The sequence below is a fragment of the Poecilia mexicana genome, unplaced genomic scaffold (assembly GCF_051168715.1).
Source record: "Poecilia mexicana isolate PSO_F unplaced genomic scaffold, ASM5116871v1 scaffold_17, whole genome shotgun sequence".
Lineage (NCBI taxonomy): Eukaryota > Metazoa > Chordata > Actinopteri > Cyprinodontiformes > Poeciliidae > Poecilia > Poecilia mexicana.
This window is the reverse complement of record NW_028263386.1, coordinates 25859096-25875457: the sequence shown is the minus strand read 5'-3', so window position 1 is coordinate 25875457 and position 16362 is coordinate 25859096. Positions and strand designations below refer to the sequence as shown.

Sequence of the window (16362 nt, the reverse complement as noted above, 5' to 3'; positions counted from 1 at the left end):
TTTTTGGTTGAAGTCGACAAATGACGGTGGATCAACCATCAAACAACCATCCAATCAAACCGTTGAAACTGTGACATTGAATCAACGTTGTTTTGTGGTTGAAATCTGATCACTGAAATGCCAAAGTCTGATTAATGGTTGATTTTTGGTTGAAGACGACAAATGACGGTGGATCAACCATCAAACAACCATCCACCTCTAGCCAAGTAACCAATGTTGAAACTGTGTCATTGAATCAATGTTGTTTTGTGGTTGAAATCTAATGACTGAAATGCTGATGTCTGATCAACATCTGATCAATATTGAATCAATGTCAGATGTATTGCCGCACCCCTTCCCCTCCTCTCCTCCTCATCAGCGCTCTGGGTCAGAGCATTTTATTACTGAGCGGGGGTTATCACATTTAAATTAAGCACTGTAGAGGATAGTCGGTGGTGATTCCTTTCTGTACATTTTCTTACTTGTTCATAACAATTCTCACTGACTGTGTGTGTGTGACATATTGACACAAAAACATCTACAACTTACTACAAGGAGTGGAGCGGTCCACCCCCACCGTTTACATGAGTGGGATGTCCCAAACACACAGCTGCTTCGCTGTTGGCTTGTTGGAAAATATGTTAATTCAATGTTGAATTATCATCACAAAGGTTGCATGTTTGGTTGAGGTCGACAACTGATGGTGGATCAACTATAAAACAACCATTCAATTCTAGCCAATTAACTAATGTTGAAACTGTGTCATTGAATCAATGTTGTTTTGTGGTTGACATCAAATAAATGAAATGCCAACGTCGAATCCAGTGTGTTTCAGCACTGGTCCTCCAGCCCCTACAAGTTTTAGGCATTTCCCTAATTCAACACACATGATATTAATTGACGTCTGATTAACGGGGTTTTGCTGAACTGAAAAAACACAGGTCAGTTTGATTGACGTCAAGGTTTGGGGAAGAACTACCCAGATAGCACACGATGTTAATTTAATGTTGAATTATGATCACAAAGGCTGCATGTATGGTTCAGGTCAACGACAGAAGCTGGATCAACCATCAAACAACCATTCAATTCTAGCCAATTAACATTCATTGATTGAAATGCCACATCGAATCCAGTGTTTTTCAGCACCGGCACCAGGCACACTGCCCTGCAAGTTTTAGCCATTTCCCTAATTCAGCACACATGATTTTAATTAACATTTGATTAACAAGGTTTTGCTGAACTGAAAGCATGCAGGTCAGTTTGCCTTGAGGATAAGGTTTGGGGAAAAACTAGTAATCAAAGTGTGCAGGTGTTTTTTGCACCCCTCACCACCGCCTGCCATTCAAACGCCCAACCCCCTTCCCTCCACCCGCCAAAAACACACACACACACCTCTTTCCCCCCACCTGGGCCCATCTACCCCTCAATCGGGTGAAAACTTTAATTTTAAGTGAGGGTTTTTCATTTTTCACATTTTATTTTTTAAAAGATTGTTTTGGCTAGTGGCCTTTATTTGATAGTTAATTGACAGGAAAGTGGGTAATGAGAGAAGGGGGGTAATGCAGCAAAGGTTGCCAAGGTCAGGAATTGAACCTGTGACAGCTGTGTTGAGGACTGAGGCCTTGATTGTGGTTTGTGCTTAACCCCTGCGCCACCACAGCACAACCCCTTTTAGGTGAGGGTTAATCACGTTTTAACTTAAGCACTATGTGTTGACAACACTGAGTTGTGATTCCGTTCTGTACCCAGATTCACTAGCGGAACAAGTCAGCGTTGGGCCGGGGGGCGGGGCTAATTACCGGACCCCTAACGAATCACCAGGCCCCTGACGTTTATCGCCTGCGCTACCAGAAACTGTTGAGCGAGGGGCGGGGAGGTTGGTCTGCGTTTTTTGGTTGATCTTTACCCAGGAAACACATCTGCTAAACCGTGAGTGAAACGGTAACTGGGACTGACTAGTATATATTCCATTGAGGGAAAGTAACTTTAACATTAAATAGACCTTTCTCAACAGGTGGTAGACTTTCTCAGTCTATAATCAGATATTTAAGCCCCCCCCCATAGCTCTGCGCCTGCCCAGATTGCACATGATGGCAATTCAACATTGAATTAACATCTTTTGCCAACAAGCCAACAGCGAAGTGGTTGTGTGTTTGGGACATCCCACTCATGTAAATGGTGGGGGTGGACCGCTCCACTCCTTACTCCTTGTAGTAAGTTGTAGATGTTTTTGTGTCAATATATCACACACAAATGGTCAGTAGGACTTTTTTATGAAAAAGAAAGAAAATGTACAGAAATGAATCTTCACCCACTATCCTTTACAGAGGTTAATTTAGAATGTAATACCCCCCACTCACTAATAAAATGCTCTGACCCAGAGCTCTGATGAGGAGGAGAGGAGGGGAAGGGGTGTGGCAAAAGAGCTGACATTGATTCAACATTGATTCAACATTGATCAGTCGTTGATCAGACATTAGCATTTCATTCATTAGATTTCAACCACAAAACAACATTGACTCAATGACACAGTTTCAACATTGGTTACTTGGCTGGAGGTGGATGGTTGTTTGATGATTGATCAACCGTCAGTTGTTGACCTCAACCAAAAATCAACCATTCTAACTATAATTCAACGTTTATTTACTGTTGTGTGCAATCTGGGCAGTTTGTTGCATCCCTCATCACCTCCTCATCTCCCCCTACTCCCTCCCAAGCCTCCTCCACCCAGCCGCTCCTCCCAACCTTCTCCTCTTTACCCCCTCTCATTCCTTCTTCCCTCCCCCTCCTTGAGCTCTGGGTCAGAACATTTTATTACTAGGTGGGGGTTAATCATGTTTCAAATTAAGCACTACATGTTGAGAACAGTGGGTTGTGATTCCTTTCTGTACATTTTCTTACTTGTCTGTAAATATTATTACTGACTGTGCATAATGTGTTGACACAAAAACATCTACAAGTCTGTACTAGGAGTTGTACAGTCCACCTCCCCAATTTTACACTTGTGGTTTGTCCCAACCAAAAAGCCACTTTGCTGCTGGCTTGTTTGCTACCGGCTTCTGAATTGAATTCTCCGCTGAGCACTTTTATGGTAAGTTTTTCAATATTACTTTGATCTTAAATGTGTTTATTGAAAAATAAGGGCATTGTTTTGTGCCCATAGTAATCCTGGTTATTTTGGGGCAAAACGGATATTTTTAATAATTGAGGTCATGTCTCCTTTTGTATTATTTTCATCCTACCCACCACTCCAGGCCTAAGTATGAAATCCTGCGAGATTTTGTGGGATTTGAGTTTTTAAAATAGGGCGGGGCCTATTGTTTGGTCTGGGAGAACATGTGGTGGACAAGGAAGTGTAAGGCTGGCTGGTCCAGGTGGGCTTTAAATTGTTGTGATAGTAATCACTTGTTTTTAACTTTTTATTATGATATGCTTAGGGTCGTGCTTAAATGAGCCTCTGTACCAGAACAGCTGAGTTGGATGATTACATGACCGTCTGCAGCCATCAAGAAGTGCAGAAGGTTGTTAATCATCCACAGATTCAATCCAGGTGAGGCAGAAGGGAAACACTTAACATGTAAGGCAGGTGAAACACTGAACTAAACCTGCTAATGACTGATTCAGTCTGTTGATCCTTGGATTGGTAACTGGTTAAATTGAACTGGACTATTGTTACTTGTGTGGGATCTTTATTAGCATATAGACACTTTTTAAGGAATTTAATCAACTTATTTGGAAATATTTGTAGTTGATGGAAGATTGAACCAGCTATTTGATGGAAGTTTATTCTGTATAAATTATAATTTTTCCAACTACACTATAAATCACCTTTTGTTCGATTTATTTGTCTCTGGTGTGTTAAATAAACCTGATCCTCCCTGAGTTTTATTGTTAGGTTTTCTGATAAACAGCCCTTTATTTTAAATATTGATTTAATATCAATATCATAAATCCTACACTATACTGCAGCTTGATGGGTAAATGCAGTTGTATATGTAAACATTAAGATAAATATTAATGAAAGATTAAGATATTAATTTAACAGTGAGTTTACATGGGGAACTATATGGTTTGTATTTGTTCTCAGACCTGTAACCAGTACACTGTTTAATATTTCATTGTGTTTCAGAACTTTTCAAATGTTTATCATATTTCTAACTGGCACCTTCCTCACTTTTATTTTTTTCAGCTGTTGCTCTGCAGTTTGACCGAAAGCTGACTCTTGAGGACTGCAGCAAAATTGTCAAGAAGTGGCTCCATTATGCGCCAGAATGAGAGGAAGACATCGCAAGGAATCAAAGTGACGCCAACCAGAGTCAAACTGGGGTTACCACAACTTGTACTGTTTCCCTACTTCATACAGTACAAAGCTTAACTTCATGGACTCTGTTCTTCTGTGGACAACATACTGTTGTTTTGACAGTCAAAAAGGAATCAAATATGTTTAAAGATCTGTCCCTCTTAAATAAAATGTTAAATCAAACCCATGTTGTCATTTTTAACCTTTTGTACACAGTTTACGCATCATCTGCCAATAATACAGTGTTTAACACCAGTAAAGAAACTTTTAGTGGCATGTTATGATGTAGACCTATCAGATGTAAAATGTACATAAATCCTTAGCTTTCATTCAATATAAAAACAACTGCATGTACATCCACAGTCAAATGAGTGTTGAATCAACATTGATTCAATGTAGAATTAACACAAATCTGCATGCAGATCCACGTTCAGCTGATGGTTGAATCACCATTGATTCCTAACTTATTCAATGTAGAATCAACACAAATATGCATGCAGATCCACAGTCAAATGAGTGTTGAATCAACATTGATTCAATGTAGAATCAACACAAATATGCATGCAGATCCACGTTCAGATGATGGTTGAATCACCATTGATTCCTAACTTATTCAATGTAGAATCAACACAAATATGCATGCAGATCCACAGTCAAATTAGTGTTGAATCACCATTGATTCAATGTAGAATCAACACAAATATGCATGCAGATCCACGTTCAGATGATGGTTGACTCAACATTGATATAATGTAGAATCAACATTGATTCATAACTGATTCAATGTACTATCAACACAAATATGCATACAAGTTGACATACAGATGATGGTTGAATCAACATGGATATAATGTCAGTTATGGTTGAAACCCTAACGTTGATTCAACATACAAGTCACCGACCACTTTCAATGTTGTTTCAATGTCGGCGTTCAACGTTGATTCAATGTTTCTGGCTGACATTGATTCAATGTTGTTTCAATCATTCTGTGCTATCTGGGGTGTTATACAAATGAATTTGATTTAACTACAGGAGAGCAGGATTGCATTTTTTTCCACAGATATTTGTTTTCAGTTTAACGGTACAGGTTGACTGTCACATTAAAAGTGGACAAAGTTCTGAATTGATGCGTCTATGAACACCCTTGTTCAAGAGAACTTTATTATTATTATTATTATTATTATTATTATTATTTTAGCTGAAGCAGCAAGAGCTAAACCTCATCAAATGTGTGTATTACAGCCATTTGTTGTTTGGCTCTTTGGCTTAATCTCCCAGCTAATTACATAAAATGATCTCTGCGATTTACAACAATGTCTTTTGCATGCCTATAATCCTGGCAGCTGCAGCCAAAATGCCTGGCTGCTTGAGATTTAATTTTTTTTTTTCCTATGAGATGTGCAAGAATGTTTACCATCAGAGAAACAAGCCAAAGCGATAAAATATATGCATACATAGGCAGCATGACGAAAATACTGAAGCATCACCAGGTTTACGTGTTTATCGATACAAAAGTTGGATCTGATTATGACAACAGGGCCTGCACTTTCAGTCACTCCTCAAGAGTAAATGTTTATTGATCAACAGAGACTTGGGCATGTAAATTCTGATTTGTATGTGCGCGCCGTCTGTAGGGCCGCTGCAGAGAGGAATCCATCATTATTGGCATGTGGAGCTGATTACTGGAGAGACTCTGAAAGTCTCATAGAGCTATGATAAAGAACTCTGTCCGGGCCTCTTTAGAACCACATCACTCAAGGTGTCTGTACAAAGGCACAGAGCGCTGGCCAATCAGAACGGCGTATGGTCTGCCATGTCCACAGAATACTTGTGGGAAAACAGAGCAAGACATGAATTAAAACAACATGAAAATACAGGATTTCACTGCTGTCAGACACATAGTTGTTAGCTAGCTGAATAGCTAGTTAGGTAGGTAACTAGCTAGCTATCTGCTGCCTCCTGCTGTTTATATGTGTATTTACTTGATGTTGTTGTTCTAACCTACTTGTTGAAGTGGTTATGTAAAGCTATGTGGTTTTTTATACTTCCTCTTGTTTCTTCATTTGACGAAAAATAAAGATTTAAGTGAAAAGGTAGACAGATAGGCAATTGGCTAGCGAGGTAGATAGATATGTAGGTAGATAACTAGCTAGCTGGGCAGACAGACAGACAGACAGACATACAGACAGATAGATAGATAGATAGATAGATAGATAGATAGATAGATAGATAGATAGATAGATAGATAGATAGATAGATAGATAGATAGATAGATAGATAGATAGATAGATACCTCTGTCTTTAACGGATTTTTCAGCATGATGTCTCCACCATGTTTCATCATAAGGGTGGTGTATTCTTGTTTGATTTTATCTCCAGACATAATGTTTCACATATTGGACAGTTTGGCCTCATCTATCCTGTTTTCTGTCTTGACTTGTGGCAAAGCTTTGAGTAATGTGCATGTGTGACTCTTTCCCGGTACTCTGACTTCCTCCAATATTCCAAAAAGATGGCTGTTAATTGGTCTCTCTATTGCCATTAGGTATTAGTGTGTGTGCCTCGTTATATAATGAACTGGTGATCTCACCCAATGGCTGCTGGTGATAGACACCAGCCCACGTGGCAAGGTGTGTAGAGAATGAGTGGATTAAAACAACAGTGTTCTTTGGAGTTTTTCACCACTCAAATGGGAGAAGTAAAAGTTTCTTTATTGTGTGCACTAGCTGTGGTCAGTCAGCAGGGAATGTCTGTAAGAGTGAAAAGAAGACTGGAGTCTGGAAGTATGTGAGGGGAACTGACCCGACCTCAGTTGCGGTCAAATAAACCCTCTGAGGCAGATCTGGAAGCAGTTGGGGAGTGTGTATCGACCACCAACCCGACTGCAAAGGCTGACATCCAATGAAAGCGAGAAGCTAGGGCACGGCACCGGCTGGGAGATAACTTTGTTTTGAACTTGATTTTTAACAATACACCAGTATAAACATGACCGTATAACAGCGCTGAAACTATGAACCAACAAAATCAGGATGTGATACAAAACAGACAACAACAAACAAACAGAGATACTCTGAGGTTTATGACTAAAATAAGGTAAATAATGAAGATCCTTACTGAAATAAATCAAACAAGTCAAATTAACAATTTGACGTTTTTGATTGAAATATTTTTCAATTCTTTATCAAGTACTCTTAATGTTATTTTTTGCATTTCTCAAATCACTACAAACATTTGCGGAACATCTAGTGCATTTATCAAAAACAATTAGCATGAACTGAAAAACCTAGCCAAGAACCTGCAAAGTGTTCTACTTCCTCAAATTCAGTGAACTAATCAGTTCATTCACTCAATTTAACAAACGTCATAATTAATTCACAAACACTTTCTCTTACAACACGTGTTAAAATGAACCAGAGAGCAGCATTGTTCATTTTAACTGACATGACATTAGCAAAGGATAATGTTTGTATGGAGGCTGTTGATGCATGCCCAAAGCATTGTGGGAAGGAATGAGAAACGGCTGCCACGATGTGGACAAATGACCAAGTGACATCGAGGTTGAGCTAACAGTTATGATCATTTTGATTCTGTTTAGAAAAACACGCCAAGGCAATCAGAAAAGCTGGAAAACCTTTTGATTACAGCCAACACTGACATTCATTCTGGAAACCCACAAGCAATATTAACCTCAAAAACAAATGACGACATCAAATACATGTTCCAAACCCTCAATTTCAGAATCAGTGGCGACTGTGAAAGCCACGGAACAGCAGGTGTTCTGTGGCTTTCAGGCTCCATTCTTTTAATTCTTTTAGTGATTCTGTTTCAGCGTAACGTCTCTGTGGCTACACACACCTGTCATTAATAAAAATGAATCTGATGAACCTGCAGTACAATTCAATAGCCCAGAGGGATTTATGGGCAGCTGCTCGTTTGCAACCTTTAGTTCAAGATTCAGTTTGCCGAAAGATTGTAAAGAATCTAAAGGATCACTAATATTTAGATTCAGATGTTTTTCAGATACATGCTTAATTTGTGCCATGCTGCAGCCAGCATAGCACAGAGCTGTGCAGATTCAAACTGTGAATGATCAGTTTAGTTAGCATAGCTACTAATGACGGCAGATAAACGGTTTCTTGTAATGATAAGTTGTTTCTCCACCATTAACACATTTAGCAGTGAGTGAATGAGGATAATGACAGTGCTAAGATCCTCCTGGTTCTGATTGGTTGTTTTGGTCAGAACGGTGCATTACTTTAGCTAGCAATAGTAATTCAGGAAGAAGATGGAGGAAATTGATTGTTTTCACAGTTTATCTGTCTCATAACAAACTGCTACAACATGGTGCCAGCTTTAACAAATATGGAGAAAACATATTTTTTTATTAGTTATATACTGCAGCTTGAATAAAATGCAACTACATAGCATTTTTGAGAACTCTGGATTGCTTTATGTGTAGTTGCACGTTGCTTTTGACTGTTGCTCATGGGGAGAGACATTTCAGTAATCTAAAACTAAAAGAAAACATTTAAGCAACCTACTTGCATATTGAATGTGGACTGTTGGATGTTAAATTCATGAGCAGTAAATATTGTGCTAATTATTGAACCAAAGAAAGCAAGGCAGATGCAGGCCTTTAAAATTGTGATGCTTTTTATGGGTCAAATAGACTCAAAAAATTGAAACAGCAGCTGCGGGGGGCACAAACAAATTTTTTGTCAGGGGCCCCTGATTCATTGATATAATTGGTGACTACCATACCAATAGGAGAGAAGCGCATTGTCTTGCAAAAATTAGCATTTTATCTATGTTTTGATACATTAGCCACATTAAGCATAATGAGTGGAGAAAGTTCATTGAAGACAACATGCTTCTGATTCGCTGGATGCTACCAACAGAATTTAAGCTAACCTTAACATTTTAGCTAATTTTAACTTAGTTTACATAATGAGTAAGTCAATGTTAGTGAACATGCTAGTGATACACCCCATGCTACAGACAGCATTTAAGCTATGCCACAACATTTTAGATACTTTTTACTAATACACTGATGTCTGCATACTGAGTGGAGCAAGTCACATTAGTGAACATGCTAGAGATACTATTCTACTGACAGCATTTTAGCTAACTTAGTATTTTAGCTCATTTTTCAAATTAGTACACCTGACTCGGGTTCGACTGATATTGGCAGAATCCTTTTAAATTTCTTCAGAAATGCTCTAGTTGTGATTACTATATATGCGTGTGTTGCTTACTGTTGTGGTCTCTTAGTTTTGTTTTTGTCTTTCTGCAGGTTTCGAGGCAGACTTGTGTTCCTGTTATGCTTCTTTTCTCTCTCTACTCTGATCTCCTTCTTTCCGTATTAACCTTTTCCCCTACTTTGTCCTTTTCTTTTCCTGTCTCTTGTCTGTCTCTGTGTCCATTACATTTCAAATAATCCCAAGAAATTTCTAATGAAGTTTTATGTCAAGCGAAGGCATCCTGGAGAAAATCAAGACAGGACACATCAAACAACAAAAACATCTTACTGTAAAAAATGTTCAGGGCATTAAAGGAAACAAATTCCACTGCGTCACATTTAAACCATGTTACAGTCATCAATAACTGATAGGAATATTGAATAACAAAGACACGTTACGAAAAATGAATGTTTCTCCAGAAACCAGTCGAGGCTGACAAGAGTCTGTATTAACACTGGTTGAGCTGCAGGAGGTTTTGGTCAGTACTGCTTGTGTTTTACGTAGGCCAACAGTTTCCTGAATAATATAAAGATCTCTGGAATAATGGAGTGTTATTAAATGATTGTTTTCCGCTAAACTAAATCTGTCATAAAATCTGCGGCGGTACCTGTGTGGACAAGAGATGTCCAAGCAATATTATTAAGTCAACATGGGAGGCTGATAGACTCCAGGTTGAAAGCTGAAAGTTAATTAAAAGACAGTTTAGCAAATTAGCTTAAGGATATTTAAACAGTTCTACCAACATTTCTTTTTGTGTGATTTAGCATGATCCCATTTCTTGCTTTAAAAAACCCAACATTTTCACAGGAGATTGTAGAATTTTCATTTGTACTGTACTTAAAGGTAAACAGTAGAAAAAGGTAGATAAGAAATATTATCTGAAATTTTGTGATTTATTGTAGGCTATTCTAAAAGACGGGATGTCATCAAAAATTGACTTTTTTGAGCTGTACATTATGTTCCAATGTTATTCCGTCATCAAAAACATACCACAAGTGTTGCTGTGATTCTTTCAGGGATGTTTGAGAAATCCTTTAATCTCCCGTGGCAAACATTCAGAGGTGCGTAAACGCTTGGCTTCACAAATTACTTCCTATATCCATAAAGATCCTCCTTTGAGCTGCAGTCTCCAGCCAAGCTTCCATCTCACAGAGCAACCCTCCCCCGCTACTCCTCCACTCAGCTCCTTCAGACTAGCCAGCAGCAATTAGCAAACACCTGTTCGAGCTGCTCATCTGCTGAGCTCTTTATAGGAGCTACTTCTCAGTGCAACTCTGGTAAAAACCTTGTTAAAGGGTTAATAGAGGAGCCATGTTGTGATGATTTCCTGAAGGTGGAGTTTGAAAAAGAGCAGGAGCTTCTTAAAGTGATCCAGACCCACTTTCAAGGCATAAATTAGGAAGTGAAATTTCTTTTAAGTCATGTTTGATAAACACGGTGTTTTTGTAACAACTGTAGTTAATGTAGTTACTTGATTGTGCTGTAAAATGAGACTATGTGTGCCTGGAAAACACAGAATACTGACACTTCAACAAGAAGAATAACATATGGGTCACTCTTTCTTCAAATATCATTGCTGCCACTTATCTGCTTGTGTATGCAGGTGAAATTTGCACTACTTTGAACTGGGACAAAACAAAATCCTTCATAAGACCACAAATGGCAACACAATGGATACTCCTGCTTCCCGTCGCTTCACCTGCAGCAGCGCTTAGCATGAAGAGCAGCCAGGTCCACAGGGGTTGCTGGGTGGATTGTCTGTGTGTTTTATCTGTGGGTGTGTGTATGTGTATGTGTGTGTGTGCGTGCGTGTGTGTGTGTATGTGTGTGGGCTCACTGTGGTTAACTGGAGGCTCTAAACTGCCTTCAGGTGTGAGGGTGTGAATGACCGTCTGTAACAGACCGGAGATCTGTCCAGGCTGGACTCGAGCTGACCCCGCTGACCGCTGACTCCCAGTGATCCCACACAGGGTACAGCAAAAAATACAAGAAATATCTGAATATGAGAAACAGACTGAGGTTTAAACAGTCTGTGAAGAACATTTCTACTGGGCCAATTTATTGGCAATTCAATGGTATTTTTTTTTTATTGCAATCACTGTTTCTATAATAATACACCTTATCTATCAGGTGAATTTGTTGCAGCCAGAAATTGACTTCAAGATTATTATTTCTTCTTTGTATTTCTCTGTCATCATTACTTTTTGTATGAATACTAATGCGATTCAGTTTAGCCTCGCCAGATTGAAAAATGTTGACTGTATTCAAATGAACGGCTGATTTTTGACTGAACGCTCCAGCTTCCCTGAATCATTTATGCGCCGGTGAATTACCCCCCTCCACACCCCCCGCCAAAAAGCCAGGGCATTTTGGACACCCTGTCTCACCCCACTGTGGGTCAAAGGTTAAAATCAACTGATTCAACACTGGGGGTCACAGTTTGAGCCAGAAGGTTCCATCCAAAAGTCTTAGAGCCGCCCCCGTTCACAGTTACCGTGAGCTCATCAGCACCAGCAGCTAAAACCAGGAGTTGTCCAAACACGCAGATCTGTGCTTCAACAGAATATTCTAAAAAGTGTGGCAGAGAAACTTTTGAGAACTCAGTATTTTTGTACTAGTTGTTTAAAGTTTGATTACATAAACAATAATCAGAAAATTCTTTTTTTTTTCTTTTCCAAATTAAGTATTGAATGTTTTTCTTTATCCAAAGGAAACGATTTTTGGCTCATCTTGCTTGCTTTTTAAATTTGTTTGTATCATAATTGACATATCAGGCTGTTTGTGCTCATTTAATCATCACATTTAATTATTGCTTTTACAGATTTAGAAAAATATATGACATATTTACACAATATGTTTACTCAGCAGATTTTTGAGGAAAATACGTAAACAGAGAAATAATTGCATCAAATATGATGCATTTGGCATTAAAGGGTTACATTTAATAATGTAAAAAAAAAAGAAAAAAAAAAGAAAACAATTCTTAAAACCAGATGAAGTGATAGGAATAGATTGATTCCGAGTGTATTTAGGTCACCTTTGAATAAGGTGCCATATGGAAGTCAGCCGGACTCCAGGAAGCTGTCCTGCATGCAGCTATGGTAGACCGACGTGGGAGCGAGACGCCGCCGAACCGGATACCGCTACGGGTCACCGGAAAGCCCGATAGCGCCTCTGGCATCTCGGGGACATGCGAGCTCTGACAGACTTTGCTGCTTGTGTGGACCGTACCGGAAGATACTCTGTGTCAGAAACCAGATAGAGCTTTCAGGTGACCGGGAAGCCTGAAAGCACCTCGGGCAACGTGTGAGACCGGAGCATGCCGAGCTTCGCCGGGTTCTTGCTACCAAACGTCTGGAGGTGACGCAAATACTCCGAGGTTGAGTGAGTCTCATGTTATTCGTGACTCATTGGAATAAACGGTTTGTGTTGTTAGGCCATGGGTCAGAACTTCACAAGCACAATGTAGTTGGTACCAATATGCATAAGGTCATTAACATTTATTGGCAGAAATGTAATGTAATCTGAATTATGCTGTGAATAGCAGGCTAATCATTTGAAAATAATATGTTTTTTACCCAATGAAAACACTACTCACAAAATCTGATAAATAGGAGTATCTACAGCACTCAAAATTACTACTTTTGCTGATTAACCTGACACCCTGACCCCCCCCCCATTCACTCAAACCAAATAACCAGTTAAGGTTATAGTCTAAGTCCGTGACTTCAAATTACGGCGTTTTGGGGATAGTGTATTCGGTGATTTAACAGAAGACCTATGGATTCAAGCCTTTCGAATGTCGCACAACTTTTTATGAACTGTGCGATGCTGCAGGAGCTCAAGTGGAGCCAGTTCCAAAAAAACAAAACCAAAGCAAACCATTATCGTCCTCCTGCCTTGGGGTGCACTGAAGGTAGTTTTTTTAATTAACATATTTCCGTTAAGCAAATTTATTCATGTATTTTCAATATTTCAATTTGGACAAATCTATGGTTAATGGCAATGCATCTTCTTTGTTTAAAAAAAAAAAAAAAATATATATATATATATATATATATATATATATATATATATATATATATGTATATATATATATATATATATATATATATATATATATTCTAAACGGTAAAACATACCAGGACATCCAACATTGACTGGCTGTTACTCAGGTTGTCTCTTATTTCCTCTTGTCTCCACCGTGTCTTCTTCTTCTTGTATCTGAGCCGGTTTCTCCATCCCTGCTGAGGGAGGCGGTGTGACGCTTACATTCTACAAACCTGATATTGTTCCTGCCTGTTTATTTCAGAGCGTTTTTCAGTGTTGGATCATTTGTCATTCTCCTGATAAAAACAACTCTTAAGTTTAGAAAGCGTTCCCAGTCTTGTTTAATGACGCTGTAGTGCAACCCACTCGTTAAAAAGAAAAAAAGTTAGGCTGTTCAGTTCTGGCAACATTCTGTCCCATCTCCAAACGATCTTTTCTGTCTAAGGTCCAAGAGAAAATAGTCCTCATCCAGTTGAAAGACTTTTTGAAGGAAAATGAAATCTTTGAAGTGACACATCAGTAGGGAAACGGCACTGTTAAGGGTTTATAACGAACTCCTTTCATTTGGTGATTCAAGAAAATATACCACTTGGATTGGACACTGTGGTTATTTAACATCTTCATCTCACCTCCAGCATCATGTAAAGAAGCTGCTTTACAGTGATTCAAATCCTATTTGAGATTATTTTTTCATAATTTATTTTTTTTTTTTCATTTAAGATAAACCAGTATTTCTCAGTCGAAGCATCCTGGACAGGTGGAGTTCCGCAGGGTTCCACTCTGGGCCCTCTTTAGTTTGAGTCTTTTTTTAAAGAGCTGTCATGAGGTTATCTTTCTCTCTCTTTCTCTCTCTCTCTCTCTCTCTCGCTCTCTCTCTCTCTCTCTCTCTCTCTCTCACACACACACACTCTTGAACCTTGCAGCCTACATTAGGGATCCTGCATTACACCTGACCGTCCTTGTGTTCATATTTAGTCTCTTCTGAACATAGTGACCTGGTTCTTGTCTGTGATAAGCTCTGATAACCCGTTAGAAAAACTAACTTTGAAAGATAACTCCTCAAAGTAGTCATCCGCTATTAGTTTAGAGTTACCGGTACTTACTCATTGTTCTCATATGCTGGTCATATAGCCAAATGTGGAATGATCTGCCCATAGAAATTAAACAGGCGTTACTTGTGTGTTATTGGTTTTTGTGTCTCTTTATTCTTATTTTTAAAAATGATTTTAACTGTAAAGGACTTTGCTCCTGTGCTGGTTGTTTTCAAGTGCTTTATATGTAAATCTGGACTGGATGTAATACAGAAAACGTGAATCATTACCGGGTCCAATGAAGCATGTTCACGATCTCTCTCTACGCGCCGAGAGTCTCTTCAGTATCTCTTCCACACCTGAACTACCTTTTATCTCTGGTGATGACACATTGAATAAGAGTCTGAATTAGAAATGTTTTTCCTTAAATTTGACATATACAGGCCAGTCGTATTTGTCACTTAGCAACACACACTGAGCGGGTCTGCGAACAGGACGAAGACCGATGCTCATCAGTCGGATGGTTTAGAGGGAACTGCAAAAATCTTGAATGATGCGAAATAAGACTTTGTAATATTATTACTCTCAGACAGCGGCACACATTGAGTGTTCCTTCAATGACAAACTAAAGCAACTAGAGCAATCTCATTTCAACATATTCAGACTGTAGGCCTGCTGACCAGATTCACTTCCAAACAAATATGTTTTTTAGTAGACGGCGTCTCGCTAGAGTAGTTACAGCATTTCTCATCAACTGTGTTTGTTCTGACTTAATTGCAAAGATTTTCAAAAGGGGGAAAAAAAACATACTAATGCTGAAAAGTTGTTGTAAAACAAACCCAAAGGCAGCATCTCTGAACACGAGGAGTCCGGCATGCACAGTGTGAAGTAACACAGGTATAAAGCATCCATTAATACATGCTTGAATAATATGCAGAGATGAACAAATGATGTTTTAAGCTTCCTATAAAATGTGATTAAAAATGTCAATTTCTGGTGAGGGATAAATTAGGACACCCTGACATTTAATCCCACTTGCAGTGTCATCTAAAATCACACACAGGTGTATCGCATTACATGATGGGAATGTTATTACTCAGTGATGACTTGGCATTTTCAAGGGGGTCTGCCATGTTTAAAGGAGGTTAGACAAATTACTAAGGCCTTCCATTTAAAAAGCAAAATAAGGTCATTTTTGTATTTAAAATTTTAGTTTTTTAGCAGAATTATGTTCTTTTCCAGTGATTATAAATATGATTAGACATCAATATGTAAACTGTTCTTTTAAATACAATGAATATTTGGGTTCTTACATGGCTGTTGTAGAGAGGCTGGTCTGCACTAGGTTTTGCCAACGCGTTCAGTTTCTCTCCATTGCGACAGTCTCGGCTTTTCCAGCTGAAATAAAAGCAAGAAACACTTGCTAAACAGTCTTCTGACCTTTCACAACCAATGCTCGTATTCCTTATATACTCGGAGATACGCAGATCAGGGCCATGCTTTCTTCCTCAGGAGCAGGCGGTCAGAATAACATCAGAAGCGTAACAAATGTCTCCTTGTGAATGTAAAAATCCCACAGAGTCACGGTGTGACACTCAGCGGACACTCTTTGTGCAAAGATCTTTGGCATTGTGTAAAAGAAAAAAGGAAAGTCAGATATGAACCAAGCGCTGATACACGAAAAAATATGTGCAATGTCAGTTATTCCTTTTTACATTGTGTGGTTATTTTTTTTCCCTTTGAGCTACTGTTGATGAGGCAC

General features: G+C 38.9%; 1 long non-coding RNA gene across 2 annotated transcripts; it reads left to right on the top strand.

The window, feature by feature from the left end:
- The first annotated feature begins 2902 nt into the window (after positions 1 to 2902).
- LOC148154829 (uncharacterized) lies at positions 2903 to 4462 on the top strand. 2 transcript variants are annotated; one of them, XR_015765885.1, is made up of 3 exons: positions 2903 to 3070; positions 3417 to 3529; positions 4169 to 4462. It is a non-coding gene; the product is annotated as an uncharacterized LOC148154829 (long non-coding RNA). The 2 variants fall into 2 exon arrangements; XR_015765884.1 differs by lacking the exon at positions 2903 to 3070 and having other exon boundaries at positions 3096 to 3529.
- Positions 4463 to 16362: the final 11900 nt, after the last annotated feature.